Here is a 15966-nt window from a genome sequence, read left to right on the forward strand (position 1 = left end):
TCATCCCAAGGAGCTCTGCACAATCCATCATCCAAAAATGGAGAAAGTATTCTACAACTGCAAACCTACCAAGAGATGGCCGTCCACCTAAACTAACAGATCACTGAGCAAGAAGAGAGCTGGGCAGAGAGGCAGCCAAGAGACCCATGGTCATTCTGGAGGAGCCGCAGAAATCCACAGCTCAGGTACAGGGAGAATCTGTCCACAGGCAGACAGAAGGACAGGAGTCCAAACACAAAGAAACTAGAGTGTAGCTCAGCATATAGGCAGGAGGACAGTATACATCTATACAGCAGGCCATGGTATACAGGCTGACACATTGCTCAGGCATTGTGTTAAGCTTATATACAGACAGACAGGCAGGGATTGGCTGGAGGAAGGTGGCAGGTCAGCACATTAATCCTTAAAGAGACAGGAGCGCACACTGACACTAAGTTCACACTAATGTTTGGTTCTCGTTCGAATCCAGAAGGGTCCAGAAGGACAGAAAGCCTCGGGCAATCCAGAGTTCCCTGTAGCCTTGCACTCCCCCTTTCTAGTCTGCCCCTCCAACCATTCACTTCTTACGTATTTTAAGGCCCTGACCCCATATTGGTTATCTATGACCTCTTCTCCGCTGCTATAGAGGACACCCTACCGACTTTTGTAGCTGGCTGGTTGAAGGATCTTGGGCTTACTTTTCCGGCTGGTGCATGGTTTTCTGCTCTTTGCTCCTGCTATAGGTTTTGCAACTCCTGTAAAGCAGAGGGAACTATATGGATCCTTCACGATGGTACAAGGTTCCTTCTGTCGTCCACAGAATCTTTCCATCTGTCTCCAGTCAATGTTGGCGCTGCTCCTCAGGTTGAGGCATGATGCTACACATTTGGTGGAACTGTCCGCATCTCCACTCATTCTGCCACGAGGGCTGTAGAGTCATTAGGGACATTACTGGGGTCGCAGTAGAGGACAATCCAGCCCCTGTCCTTCTTTCCATCACCAAGATACAGAGGCTTGTACGTAAATTGGTTGGTTTTATGCTGAGAGCGGCCAGGTCTGTCATTCCCCGACTTTGGATATCTACTTCTCCTCCGTCCATGTTGGATTGGTTCCAAGAAATCCTGCTTATTCGGGAAAATGGAGGAGCTGATAGAGGCCCTTGGACAGGATGCTAGCGCCCACCAGAGAGTCCGGTTATTATGGAATACCTTCTACTACTCCTCCACCTTTGGCTTCTTCTCTCGGAGCCTTCCTTCCACTCTCTTGTATTAGGATCACTTTGATATACTTTAGTTACAGTAAGTTGCCAGGCGGCGTCTGGAGGTAGCCATGTAGGTAGGTCTGCTGCAAAAAGTCACCGGCAGGGAGGCAACAATTGTATTGACATGTACAGACTCTGAAAGGGATCGGCAGCTTTATGGAAAGTTCTCAACTATTTGCACATAACTGAAATCCCAGTAGAAATCAATATGGTCACAGAGACCTGAGCTTAACTGGATGTATTCGAAATTGTCCGAAAGTGGAAAATGTGGTGACCCATAATATATCAGAGGAAGGATCCGGAAGCCAGAGTATACAGGGAAGTCTGCTGTGCTTATGTGTGTGTCCACTAGAGGGCAGCAGGCACATGTCCACTGAAGGAGAGCATACTACAGTATACAGTATATGTCTAGTGTACAAGGCGACCAGAGGCGCAGATTGACACCTCACAAGATCACATTAGCAGTCCTGTACCCCAAGTGTCAGCGTGTCATAGTCCTGTACCCCGAGTATTATTATCCTGTACTCTAAGTGTCAGTGTAATAGTCTGTACCACAAATACATACCTCCCAACCGTCCCGATTTCCACGGGACATTCACGATTTCAGTGACGTGTCCCGCGGTCCCGGTTGGAGGGAGGTATGTCCCAATTTCAACTCAGATCTGAGTCTGGAGGACACAAATCTGAGTTGAATACATACGTGACTAAAGCAAGGAGCTGTCACAGCTCAGCTCCTTGCTTTGCCGCTGCACTCCGGCTAGTGGCAGTGTAGACGCGATGTGATGACGTCACATCGCACCTACAACAGTAACAGCGAGACTGCGGAGAGAGCGGCGGGGGAGCGAGGAAAAGGTGAGTGTAAGTGGTTTTTGTGTGTAGACATTGAGGTGGAACATGAAACTGGGGGCAGATGAAGGAGAGGACGGCATGACACTGGGGGCAGAGATATGGGGACATGAATCTGGGGACATGAATCTGGGGGCAGAGGGAGGGGACATGAATCTGGGGGCAGAGATGTGGGGACATGAATCTGGGGGCAGAGATGTGGGGACATGAATCTGGGGGCAGAGATGTGGGGACATGAATCTGGGGGCAGAGATGTGGGGACATGAATCTGGGGGCAGAGATGGAGGGATATGAATCTGGGGGCAGAGATGGAGGGGACATGAATCTGGGGGAAGAGATGGGGGACATGAATCTGGGAGCAAAGATGGGGGGACATGAATTTGTGGGCAGAGATGGGGGGACATGAATCTGGGAGCAAAGATGGGGGGACATGAATCTGTGGGCAGAGATGGAGGGGACATGAATCTGGGGGCAGAGATGGGGGGACATGAATCTGTGGGCAGAGATGGAGGGGACATGAATCTGGGGGCGGAGATGGAGGGGACATGAATCTGGAGACAGAGATGGAGGGGACATGAATCTGGGGGCAGAGATGGAGGGGACATGAATCTGGGGGCAGAGATGGGGGGACATGAATCTGGGAGCAAAGATGGGGGGACATGAATCTGTGGGCAGAGATGGAGGGGACATGAATCTGGGGGCGGAGATGGAGGGGACATGAATCTGGAGACAGAGATGGAGGGGACATGAATCTGGGGGCAGAGATGGAGGGGACATGAATCTGGGGGCAGAGATGGAGGGGACATGAATCTGGAGGCAGAGATGGAGGGACATGAATCTGGGGACAGAGATGGAGGGACATGAATCTGTGGGCAGACATGGAGGGACATGAATCTGGGGGCAGAGATGGAGGGACATGAATCTGTGGGCAGACATGGAAGGACATGAATCTGGGGGCAGATGAAGGGTGTATATGAAACTGGGGGAGAGATAGAGGGGGGACATATAATTTACAGGTGACTGTAGGAGGATTATACTGTGTGGGGGCACATGAAAAATTAATGAGAATGGGCGGAGTCAACATAAAAGTGGGTGGAGCTAAATTTGCCGCGGCGACATTTTGTCTCTCTTTTGGTTCTTCAAAAGTTGGGAGGTATGCAAATATCATTGTCCTTATTCTGTACCCCAATTTTCAATGTGTCATTATCCTGTACCCCAAGTATCAGCCTGTCATTATCCTGTACCCCAAGTGTCAGCCTGTCATTATCCTGTACCCCAAGTGTCAGTGTCATTATCCTGTACCCCAAGTATCAGCCTGTCATTATCCTGTACCCCAAGTATCAGCCTGTCATTATCCTGTACCCCAAGTGTCAGTGTCATTATCCTGTACCCCAAGTATCAGCCTGTCATTATCCTGTACCCCAAGTATCAGCCTGTCATTATTCTGTACCCCAAGTGTCAGCCTGTCATTATCCTGTACCCCAAGTGTCAGTCTGTCATTATCCTGTACCCCAAGTATCAGTCTGTCATTATCCTGTACCCCAAGTATCAGCCTGTCATTATCCTGTACCCCAAGTATCAGCCTGTCATTATCCTGTACCCCAAGTATCAGCCTGTCATTATCCTGTACCCCAAGTATCAGCCTGTCATTATCCTGTACCCCAAGTGTCAGTCTGTCATTATCCTGTACCCCAAGTATCAGCCTGTCATTATCCTGTACCCCAAGTATCAGCCTGTCATTATTCTGTACCCCAAGTGTCAGCGTGTCATTATCCTGTACCCCAAGTATCAGCCTGTCATTATCCTGTACCCCAAGTGTCAGCCTGTCATTACCCTGTACCCCGAGTATCAGCCTGTCATTACCCTGTACCCCAAGTATCAGCCTGTCATTATCCTGTACCCCAAGTATCAGCCTGTCATTATCCTGTACCCCAAGTGTCATCCTGTCATTATCCTGTACCCCAAGTATCAGCCTGTCATTACCCTGTACCCCAAGTATCAGCCTGTCATTATCATGTACCCCAAGTGTCAGCCTATCATTATCCTGTACCCCAAGTATCAGCCTGTCATTCTCCTGTACCACAAGTGTCAGCCTGTCATTATCCTGTACCCCAAGTGTCAGCCTGTCATTATCCTGTACCCCAAGTGTCAGCCTGTCATTATCCTGTACCCCAAGTATCAGCCTGTCATTATCCTGTACCCCAAGTGTCAGCCTGTCATTATCCTGTACCCCAAGTATCAGCCTGTCATTATCCTGTACCCCAAGTGTCAGCCTATCATTATCCTGTACCCCAGGTATCAGCCTGTCATTATCCTGTACCCCAAGTGTCAGCCTGTCATTATCCTGTACCCCAAGTATCAGCCTGTCATTATCCTGTACCCCAAGTGTCAGCCTGTCATTATCCTGTACCCCAAGTGTCAGTGTCATTATCCTGTACCCCAAGTATCAGCCTGTCATTATCCTGTACCCCAAGTGTCAGCCTGTCATTATCCTGTACCCCAAGTGTCAGTGTCATTATCCTGTACCCCAAGTATCAGCCTGTCATTATCCTGTACCCCAAGTATCAGCCTGTCATTATTCTGTACCCCAAGTGTCAGCCTGTCATTATCCTGTACCCCAAGTGTCAGTCTGTCATTATCCTGTACCCCAAGTATCAGTCTGTCATTATCCTGTACCCCAAGTGTCAGTCTGTCATTATCCTGTACCCCAAGTGTCAGCCTGTCATTATCCTGTACCCCAAGTGTCAGTCTGTCATTATCCTGTACCCCAAGTATCAGCCTGTCATTATCCTGTACCCCAAGTATCAGCCTGTCATTATCCTGTACCCCAAGTATCAGCCTGTCATTATCCTGTACCCCAAGTGTCAGTCTGTCATTATCCTGTACCCCAAGTATCAGCCTGTCATTATCCTGTACCCCAAGTATCAGCCTGTCATTATCCTGTACCCCAAGTGTCAGCCTGTCATTACCCTGTACCCCGAGTATCAGCCTGTCATTACCCTGTACCCCAAGTATCAGCCTGTCATTATCCTGTACCCCAAGTATCAGCCTGTCATTACCCTGTACCCCAAGTGTCAGCCTGTCATTATCCTGTACCCCAAGTATCAGCCTGTCATTATCATGTACCCCAAGTGTCAGCCTATCATTATCCTGTACCCCAAGTATCAGCCTGTCATTCTCCTGTACCACAAGTGTCAGCCTGTCATTATCCTGTACCCCAAGTGTCAGCCTGTCATTATCCTGTACCCCAAGTGTCAGCCTGTCATTATCCTGTACCCCAAGTATCAGCCTGTCATTATCCTGTACCCCAAGTGTCAGCCTGTCATTATCCTGTACCCCAAGTGTCAGCCTGTCATTATCCTGTACCCCAAGTATCAGCCTGTCATTATCCTGTACCCCAAGTATCAGCCTGTCATTATCCTGTACCCCAAGTATCAGCCTGTCATTCTCCTGTACCCCAAGTATCAGCCTGTCATTATCCTGTACCCCAAGTATCAGCCTGTCATTATCCTGTACCCCAAGTATCAGCCTGTCATTATCCTGTACCCCAAGTGTCAGCCTGTCATTATCCTGTACCCCAAGTATCAGCCTGTCATTATCCTGTACCCCAAGTGTCAGCCTGTCATTATCCTGTACCCCAAGTATCAGCCTGTCATTATCCTGTATCCCAAGTGTCAGCCTGTCATTATCCTGTACCCCAAGTGTCAGTCTGTCATTATCCTGTACCCCAAGTATCAGTCTGTCATTATCCTGTACCCCAAGTATCAGCCTGTCATTATCCTGTACCCCAAGTATCAGCCTGTCATTATCCTGTACCCCAAGTATCAGCCTGTCATTATCCTGTACCCCGAGTATCAGCCTGTCATTACCCTGTACCCCAAGTATCAGCCTGTCATTATCCTGTACCCCAAGTATCAGCCTGTCATTATCCTGTACCCCAAGTGTCATCCTGTCATTATCCTGTACCCCAAGTATCAGCCTGTCATTACCCTGTACCCCAAGTGTCAGCCTGTCATTATCCTGTACCCCAAGTATCAGCCTGTCATTATCATGTACCCCAAGTGTCAGCCAATCATTATCCTGTACCCCAAGTATCAGCCTGTCATTCTCCTGTACCACAAGTGTCAGCCTGTCATTATCCTGTACCCCAAGTGTCAGCCTGTCATTATCCTGTACCCCAAGTATCAGCCTGTCATTATCCTGTACCCCAAGTATCAGCCTGTCATTATCCTGTACCCCAAGTGTCAGCCTGTCATTATCCTGTACCCCAAGTGTCAGCCTGTCATTATCCTGTACCCCAAGTATCAGCCTGTCATTATCCTGTACCCCAAGTATCAGCCTGTCATTATCCTGTACCCCAAGTATCAGCCTGTCATTCTCCTGTACCCCAAGTATCAGCCTGTCATTATCCTGTACCCCAAGTATCAGCCTGTCATTATCCTGTACCCCGAGTATCAGCCTGTCATTATCCTGTACCCCGAGTATCAGCCTGTCATTATCCTGTACCCCAAGTATCAGCCTGTCATTATCCTGTACCCCAAGTATCAGCCTGTCATTATCCTGTACCCCAAGTATCAGCCTGTCATTATCCTGTACCCCAAGTATCAGCCTGTCATTATCCTGTACCCCAAGTATCAGCCTGTCATTATCCTGTACCCCAAGTATCAGCCTGTCATTATCCTGTACCCCAAGTATCAGCCTGTCATTATCCTGTACCCCAAGTATCAGCCTGTCATTATCCTGTACCCCGAGTATCAGCCTGTCATTATCCTGTACCCCAAGTATCAGCCTGTCATTATCCTGTACCCCAAGTATCAGCCTGTCATTATCCTGTACCCCAAGTATCAGCCTGTCATTATCCTGTACCCCAAGTGTCAGCCTGTCATTATCCTGTACCCCAAGTATCAGCCTGTCATTATCCTGTACCCCAAGTGTCAGCCTGTCATTATCCTGTACCCCAAGTATCAGCCTGTCATTATCCTGTACCCCAAGTATCAGCCTGTCATTATCCTGTACCCCAAGTATCAGCCTGTCATTATCCTGTACCCCAAGTATCAGCCTGTCATTCTCCTGTACCCCAAGTGTCAGCCTGTCATTATCCTGTACCCCAAGTATCAGCCTGTCATTATCCTGTACCCCAAGTGTCAGAGTGGCATTATCCTGTACCCCAAGTATCAGCCTGTCATTATCCTGTACCCCAAGTATCAGCCTGTCATTATCCTGTACCCCAAGTATCAGCCTGTCATTATCCTGTACCCCAAGTATCAGCCTGTCATTATCCTGTACCCCAAGTATCAGCCTGTCATTCTCCTGTACCCCAAGTATCAGCCTGTCATTATCCTGTACCCCAAGTATCAGCCTGTCATTCTCCTGTACCCCAAGTATCAGCCTGTCATTATCCTGTACCCCAAGTATCAGCCTGTCATTATTCTGTACCCCAAGTATCAGCCTGTCATTATCCTGTACCCCAAGTATCAGCCTGTCATTCTCCTGTACCCCAAGTATCAGCCTGTCATTATCCTGTACCCCAAGTATCAGCCTGTCATTACCCTGTACCCCAAGTATCAGCCTGTCATTATCCTGTACCCCAAGTATCAGCCTGTCATTATCCTGTACCCCAAGTATCAGCCTGTCATTATCCTGTACCCCAAGTATCAGCCTGTCATTATCCTGTACCCCAAGTGTCAGAGTGGCATTATCCTGTACCCCAAGTATCAGCCTGTCATTATCCTGTACCCCAAGTGTCAGCCTGTCATTATCCTGTACCCCAAGTATCAGCCTGTCATTATCCTGTACCCCGAGTATCAGCCTGTCATTATCCTGTACCCCAAGTATCAGCCTGTCATTATCCTGTACCCCAAGTATCAGCCTGTCATTATCCTGTACCCCAAGTGTCAGCCTATCATTATCCTGTACCCCAAGTATCAGCCTGTCATTATCCTGTACCCCAAGTATCAGCCTGTCATATCCTGTACCCCAAGTGTCAGCCTGTCATTATCCTGTACCCCAAGTGTCAGCCTGTCATTATCCTGTACCCCAAGTGTCAGCCTGTCATTACCCTGTACCCCAAGTATCAGCCTGTCATTATCCTGTACCCCAAGTATCAGCCTGTCATTATCCTGTACCCCAAGTATCAGCCTGTCATTATCCTGTACCCCAAGTGTCAGCCTGTCATTATCCTGTACCCCAAGTGTCAGCCTGTCATTACCCTGTACCCCAAGTATCAGCCTGTCATTATCCTGTACCCCAAGTATCAGCCTGTCATTATCCTGTACCCCAAGTATCAGCCTGTCATTATCCTGTACCCCAAGTATCAGACTGTCATTATCCTGTACCCCAAGTATCAGCCTGTCATTATCCTGTACCCCAAGTATCAGCCTGTCATTATCCTGTACCCCAAGTGTCAGAGTGGCATTATCCTGTACCCCAAGTATCAGCCTGTCATTATCCTGTACCCCAAGTATCAGCCTGTCATTATCCTGTACCCCAAGTATCAGCCTGTCATTATCCTGTACCCCAAGTATCAGCCTGTCATTATCCTGTACCCCAAGTATCAGCCTGTCATTATCCTGTACCCCAAGTATCAGCCTGTCATTATCCTGTACCCCAAGTGTCAGCCTGTCATTATCCTGTACCCCAAGTATCAGCCTGTCATTATCCTGTACCCCAAGTATCAGCCTGTCATTATCCTGTACCCCAAGTGTCAGCCTGTCATTATCCTGTACCCCAAGTGTCAGCCTGTCATTATCCTGTACCCCAAGTATCAGCCTGTCATTATCCTGTACCCCAAGTATCAGCCTGTCATTATCCTGTACCCCAAGTGTCAGCCTGTCATTATCCTATACCCCAAGTATCAGCCTGTCATTATCCTGTACCCCAAGTATCAGCCTGTCATTATCCTGTACCCCAAGTGTTATCCTGTCATTATCCTGTACCCCAAGTGTCAGCCTGTCATTACCCTGTACCCCAAGTATCAGCCTGTCATTATCCTGTACCCCAAGTATCAGCCTGTCATTATCCTGTACCCCAAGTATCAGCCTGTCATTATCCTGTACCCCAAGTATCAGCCTGTCATTATCCTGTACCCCAAGTATCAGCCTGTCATTATCCTGTACCCCAAGTATCAGCCTGTCATTATCCTGTACCCCAAGTATCAGCCTGTCATTATCCTGTACCCCAAGTATCAGCCTGTCATTATCCTGTACTCCAAGTATCAGCCTGTCATTATCCTGTACCCCAAGTATCAGCCTGTCATTATCCTGTACCCCAAGTATCAGCCTGTCATTATCCTGTACCCCAAGTGTCAGCCTGTCATTATCCTGTACCCCAAGTGTCAGCCTGTCATTATCCTGTACCCCAAGTGTCAGCCTGTCATTATCCTGTACCCCAAGTATCAGCCTGTCATTATCCTGTACCCCAAGTGTCAGCCTGTCATTATCCTGTACCCCAAGTATCAGCCTGTCATTATCCTGTACCCCAAGTATCAGCCTGTCATTATCCTGTACCCCAAGTATCAGCCTGTCATTATCCTGTACCCCAAGTATCAGCCTGTCATTATCCTGTACCCCAAGTATCAGCCTGTCATTATCCTGTACCCCAAGTATCAGCCTGTCATTATCCTGTACCCCAAGTATCAGCCTGTCATTCTCCTGTACCCCAAGTATCAGCCTGTCATTACCCTGTACCCCAAGTGTCAGCCTGTCATTACCCTGTACCCCAAGTGTCAGCCTGTCATTCTCCTGTACCCCAAGTATCAGTGCTACAAGTCACTTCCACCAGTTGCTCTCTGATTATTTGGTACGCCTCCTTTGGCGTGCGCAGGGTTAACAGCCCCCTGTCTATCCGCCTGTGCTCCAGACCAGAGGAGGGGGCTTATTCCATCCTCAGCGAGAATCCATCAGTAACTGCAGCGGCCAATCAGGGCTCCCGGGCTGGAGTATAGGTGGTCCAGGCGGCAGTGAGAGGGAGACCTCTTCCCGGCGTCACCATTCACTGCTTCTTACCAATTAATTGCAGATGCTCAGACTCGGGGTTGCTATAGGTACCAGTTGCTGGAAGCAACCAAAACGCTGGTGCCATCTCCCCCCTACCTCCCCCATCCCAGAAATGCAGGAGAAAGACAAGCTGGCAGCAGGAGAGCAGATGCCGGGGGGACACGTCCAGTTCTCCATGTGAAGACCCCCGGAGATCTGCAAATAATCCCTGCTCAGAAAGCGGTGGCGGCGCACGGGCATGGGCATACACAAGTTCTTCATCAACAGGTAAGGAGGCGAGGTGGCTGGCGTGCGGGCGGCTGGCATCTAGCTGCCACTGCCTATTGTCTACCATCTGTATGCAGCACCTGCCAGATATAACATGGGGTGGGGGTGGTCACCTATATCACACATAGCCGCCGCCGTCCGCACCCCTGTGACCAGACGCATCAGCTTCATCTAGCACTCAAGGAGTTAACCGCTGGGCTCCCGTCTACCCGGGGCAGGTGAGTTCTGCCGCATTTAACTATTTCAGCAACAGGTCGATGCTTGGTGTGTGGGGGGGGGGGGTTACACACGATATCCGGGGGAACGCAGGTTTGCGCAAATTTTTCATTTCGTATTTTGCAAAAATTTGACTCATTTGGGGATTCGCTTTCTTACCCCCGCGGTATCTGACACGGTATTGCGCCATTTTCCCTCATATGTAATAGTTTTACGGTTTTTGTTTTACCAAATAGGGGCGTGGCTATGTCAACTCCCAAGGTAACCGCCATATAGCTTGTGACCCTATAGATCTGGCGCTGACGTAACAATTTTTTTAGGATACACTCAAGGGTTTTGTACATAAGTAGACGACGCCAATTTATACGGAGATCGCTGTCACTGCCGAGGACACACAATGGCGACTTATTCTGATGAATGGCCATAATGATATTATTACAACAGTTGAGGTCAGCAAATAAATAGACGGCCATCACTACAACTCCCATCATCCTACAAAGGGAAACTAAATGCCACAGACTGACATTGCAAGGGATTCAGCAACATCTAGTGCAAAAGAATCATCTCAAAGACTGACATATTACACCATAGTCCTGACATATCACCTCATAGTCCTGGCATATTACACCATAGTCCTGGCATATTACACCATAGTCCTGACATATCACCTCATAGTCCGACATATTACACCATAGTCCTGACATATTACCTCATAGCCCAACATATTACACCATAGTCCTGACATATCACCTCATAGTCCGACATATTACACCATAGTCCTGACATATTACACCATAGTCCTGACATATTACACCATAGTCCTGACATATTACACCATAGTCCTGACATATTACACCATAGTCCTGACATATTACACCATAGTCCTGACATATCACCTCATAGTCCGACATATTACACCATAGTCCTGACATATTACACCATAGTCCTGACATATTACACCATAGTCCTGACATATTACACCATAGTCCTGACATATTACCTCATAGTCCTGGCATATTACCTCATAGTCCGACATATTACATCATAGTCCTGACATATTACACCATAGTCCTGACATATCACCTCATAGTCCGACATATTACCTCATAGTCCGACATATTACATCATAGTCCTGACATATTACCTCATAGTCCGACATATTACATCATAGTCCTGACATATTGCCTCATAGCCCTGACATATTACACCATAGTCCTGATATATTACCTCATAGTCCGACATATTACCTCATAACCTGACATATTACCTCATAACCTGACATATTACCTCATAGCCCTGACATATTACACCATAGTCCTGACATACTACCTCATAGTCCGACATATTACATCATAGTCCTGACATACTACCTCATAGTCCTGACAAATCACCTCATAGCCTGACATATTACCTCATAGCCCGACATATCATCTCATAGTCCAACATATTACCTCACAGCCTGACATATTACGTCATAGTCCTGACATACCACCTCTTAGCCTGACATATTACCTCATAGTCCTGACATATCACCTCATAGCACAACATATTACCTCATAGTCCTGACATATCACCTCATAGCCCAACATATTATCTCATAGCCTGACATATCACCTCACAGCCTGACATATTACCTCATAGCCTGATATATCACCTCACAGCTTGACATATTACCTCATAGTCCTGACTTATTACCTCATAGCCTGCCATATTACCTCTTAGTCCTGACATATTACCTCATGGTCCGACACACCACCTTATAGCCTTGACATATTACCTGGTAGTCCTGACATACTACCTTATAGTCATGACATATTACCTCATAGTTCTGACATATCACCTCATAGCCTGACATATTACCTCATAGCCTGACATATCACCTCATAGCCCGACATATTAACTCATAGCCCAATATATTACCTCATAGCCTGACATATCACCTCACAGCCTGACATATTATGTCATAGTCCTGACATATCACATCATAGCCTGACATATTACCTCATAGTCCTGACATATTATCTCATAGTCCTGACATATTACCTCGTAGTCCTGACATATTACCTCATAGCCCAACTTATTACCTCATAGCCTGACATATTACCTCATAGCCCGACATATCATCTCATAGCCCAACATATTACCTCATAGCCCGACATATCACCTCACAGCCTGACATATTACGTCATAGTCCTGACATATCACCTCATAGCCCGACATATTACTTCTTAGCCCGACATATTACCTCATAGCCCGACATATTACCTCATAGCCCGACATATTAATTCATAGCCTGACTTATTACCTTATATCTCAACATACTACCTCATAGCCTGACATATAGTACTGACTCATTACCTCATAGCCTGACTTAATATCGCATAGCTCCAACTATAGCACTGACTTATTATCTCATAGCTTAACCTATAGCACTGATGTATTATTGCATAGCCTGACTTATTACCTCATAGTACTGACTTATTATCTCATAGCCTGACCTATAGCACTGATGTATTATTGCATAGCCTGACTTATTATCTCATAGACAGAATTATGTCAAAGCAATAACTTATTAATACATGCCCTTATGAATTATTCTTTCATAGCCTAATTTATTACCTCTTAACCTGACCTACTGTCTCATAGTAATAGCTTATTACCTCATAGCCTAACTTTCTATTACATAATGTCTCAACTCAGATACCTAACATAGCTCATAGCCTAGCTACTGCCTCTAGAACGGACTTACCATCACATAGCCAAACATATTACCTCATAACCTGACTTATTATCCAATATGCTGATTTATCTCAGATACCTGACTCAGATACCATTGTTATTTTAGAAACCTGAATTATTCTTTCATAGCCTAATTTATTACCTCCTAGTCTAACCTTTTATCTCATAGTACTAATTTATTATGTTATAACATGGCTAATATCATTAGTTATCTCAAATGTAACTTCGCAGCACTGGTTTATCTCATAATTCAATTAATCTATGACTTGACTTATTATGTCAGAGCAGTGACCTCTCATCTCAGATGCCTGTCTTATAATCTCAGATATTTGTCTTATCATCTCACAGCACTGACTGATATCACAAACCTGAATTATGTTATAACCCAATTTTTCTGGTAGATGACTTCATAATTCAAATACGTGACTTATTATCTCATAACATGACTTATCTCAGATACGTAGTGTATTATCTCTTAGCACTGATTTATTATCTCATAACCTACTTTTTAACCCACATATCTGAGATAATAAGTCAGTGCTATGAGGGGGAAAAAACACGTATCTGACATAAATCAGGATGTGGAATAATTATTTAGACATTTAAGATTAGAAATTAGTACTATGAAATAACAAACCACATAGCGGAGATAATATCTTATGGCACTGAATTGTAACCTCAGATACTTCATTATTATCTCATAATCTGACTTATTGTCTCAGGTCTGTTGTTTACTGTCTTATAGTACTAATTTATTATCTCATAATCCAACACATTATCTCAGATATCTGACTTATCTCATATATCTGACTTATTATCTCATATGACTAAATTATCGCAGATACTTGACTTATTATTTTATATGACTAAATTATCGCAGATACCTGACATATTATCTCAGATACCTGACTTATTATCTCATATTACTAAATTATCTCATATACCTGGCTTATTATCTCAGATACCTGACTTATTATTTCCTATACCTAATGTATTATCTCAGATACCTGACCTACCACCTCAGATATTTGACATCTCTCCTCCAATACCCTACATATTATCAAATAGCTCCCACTTACCATCGCAGATCCCAGACTTATTATCTCTTAGGTATAACATTATTTCAGCTAACTGGTATATAGGAGTGTAAAAGTATTACTCACACCTCAGCCTCTGTATTACAAGTGGTACACTGCACATGTAGGGGCTCCACGTTACCCTTTTGTTGAATTTTTATCTTATGTATAGCTTACTTATTATCTCAGATATTATACTTAATACCTTATGGCACTGGTGTGTAACTTCAGATTAATGACTTATTATACTGAGCTACTATCTCTAATACCTGATCTCAGATTACTGACTGATCATAGAAAGACAAGAGTCTTATGATTTTACCTGAATGGCGGAGTTTCTCGAATAGGGGATTATGATCTTACTGCTCTGAATAATCTGACTTATTATCTCGGCTTCTAGATTTATTAGTCCACATTTACTAAAATGTGGCAAATTTATCACAGTGGCTCAGGTTCTATGCTGAATTTGGAGGATAGACTTATTATGTACAAATGTATCCCACCTTTGTTGAAAATTTTGGTACGACTCCATACCATGGCCTTTTCTCTATGCCACACCCCCTTGTCTAGCTAGTCCAAAAAAAGTTCTAAAAATAGACGGCCATTTTGTTCAACACAGGGGCAAACACATTAAAATTTCCAAGACACTATGTCAGATATTGTGTCATATCCTTGGATCTCAAAACTCTTACTTGTCATGTTAGGCATTAACTTGCCTCTTATCTCAAGACTTTGTCATCCATCACTTTAATCTGATGCTGAATACTTGTTGGCCGGAACCTCCGTTCTCAACTTCTAATGGGGGTCATTTATCATTTGTACAATTTTCCAAATAGAAGCATTGATAAACGCTTTCCAGTGCCTATGGGCGCCACCCTGGTTGACAACTATCTAAAGCGTGTTCCTAGCTCTAGAGCTCTGACTTATTATCTCAGTGGTCACCTCTTGACCATAGTTAGTGGATGGACCCCCATAGACATGCATGTTCGGAAGATCGTGCATGCATTCTGAATGGGGATAAAGGAGTAAGACACTGCCAGACACTTCATATGGCAGCTTGTTTCTGAGAAGACAAAAGGATTGGGCATGTTTAAATCTATCTACCCAATCATTATCTCCACTATCAAGAGTTGAAAGTTCCTCATACACATTGGATGGTCCTCTAGTGCTGCCTAAGTCAGCAGGCCCAGACAATATTAATCTAATGTACTGTATATGGGCAGCTCTAAAAGCGCAGACTTATCTCAGGTCTGTGGAGGACCCATTATTATCAGAAAGCTGGGGGTTATTTCCTCACAACCCTGAAACTAATATTTTATAGCACAGATTGAAAAGATAAAGCTAAAATATTATTAGTGGTGGGGTTTTTACATAAATTTTCACTCTATATTTTTTTTTTAGATTTTTCTAAACTTTTTTTTGTAAAATACAATTTTTGGTAAAATTATGGATCATTTAAATTTGAATTTAAAAAAATTATCTAAAAAATTTGCGAAACAGTTTTATAATTTCCAGGATAATTTTCCTCCGGTTAGTTTCCCCCATGGCGCGTTGTGTAGGAGCTTTCCCATGTCACTCCATATTGACT

At 45.3% G+C, this 15966-nt stretch overlaps 1 protein-coding gene and 1 long non-coding RNA gene across 2 annotated transcripts in view; one reads left to right on the forward strand and one right to left on the reverse strand.

Annotated features, from left to right (window-relative positions):
* The first annotated feature begins 10063 nt into the window (after positions 1-10063).
* LOC142214352 (cortexin-3-like) overlaps positions 10064-15966 on the forward strand; it is a 41371-nt gene continuing 35468 nt past the window's right edge. The window contains exon 1 of the mRNA XM_075283287.1: positions 10064-10347. The gene's annotated coding sequence lies outside the window, so the exon portion shown is untranslated. The remainder of the gene's footprint in view (positions 10348-15966) is intronic.
* LOC142213071 (uncharacterized) lies at positions 11907-12764 on the reverse strand. Its single transcript, XR_012717224.1, has 4 exons — positions 12668-12764; positions 12565-12606; positions 12076-12096; positions 11907-11974 (listed from the first exon to the last, which is right to left on the reverse strand). It is a non-coding gene; the product is annotated as an uncharacterized LOC142213071 (long non-coding RNA).

Source organism: Leptodactylus fuscus, chromosome 7 (assembly GCF_031893055.1).
Source record: "Leptodactylus fuscus isolate aLepFus1 chromosome 7, aLepFus1.hap2, whole genome shotgun sequence".
NCBI lineage: Eukaryota > Metazoa > Chordata > Amphibia > Anura > Leptodactylidae > Leptodactylus > Leptodactylus fuscus.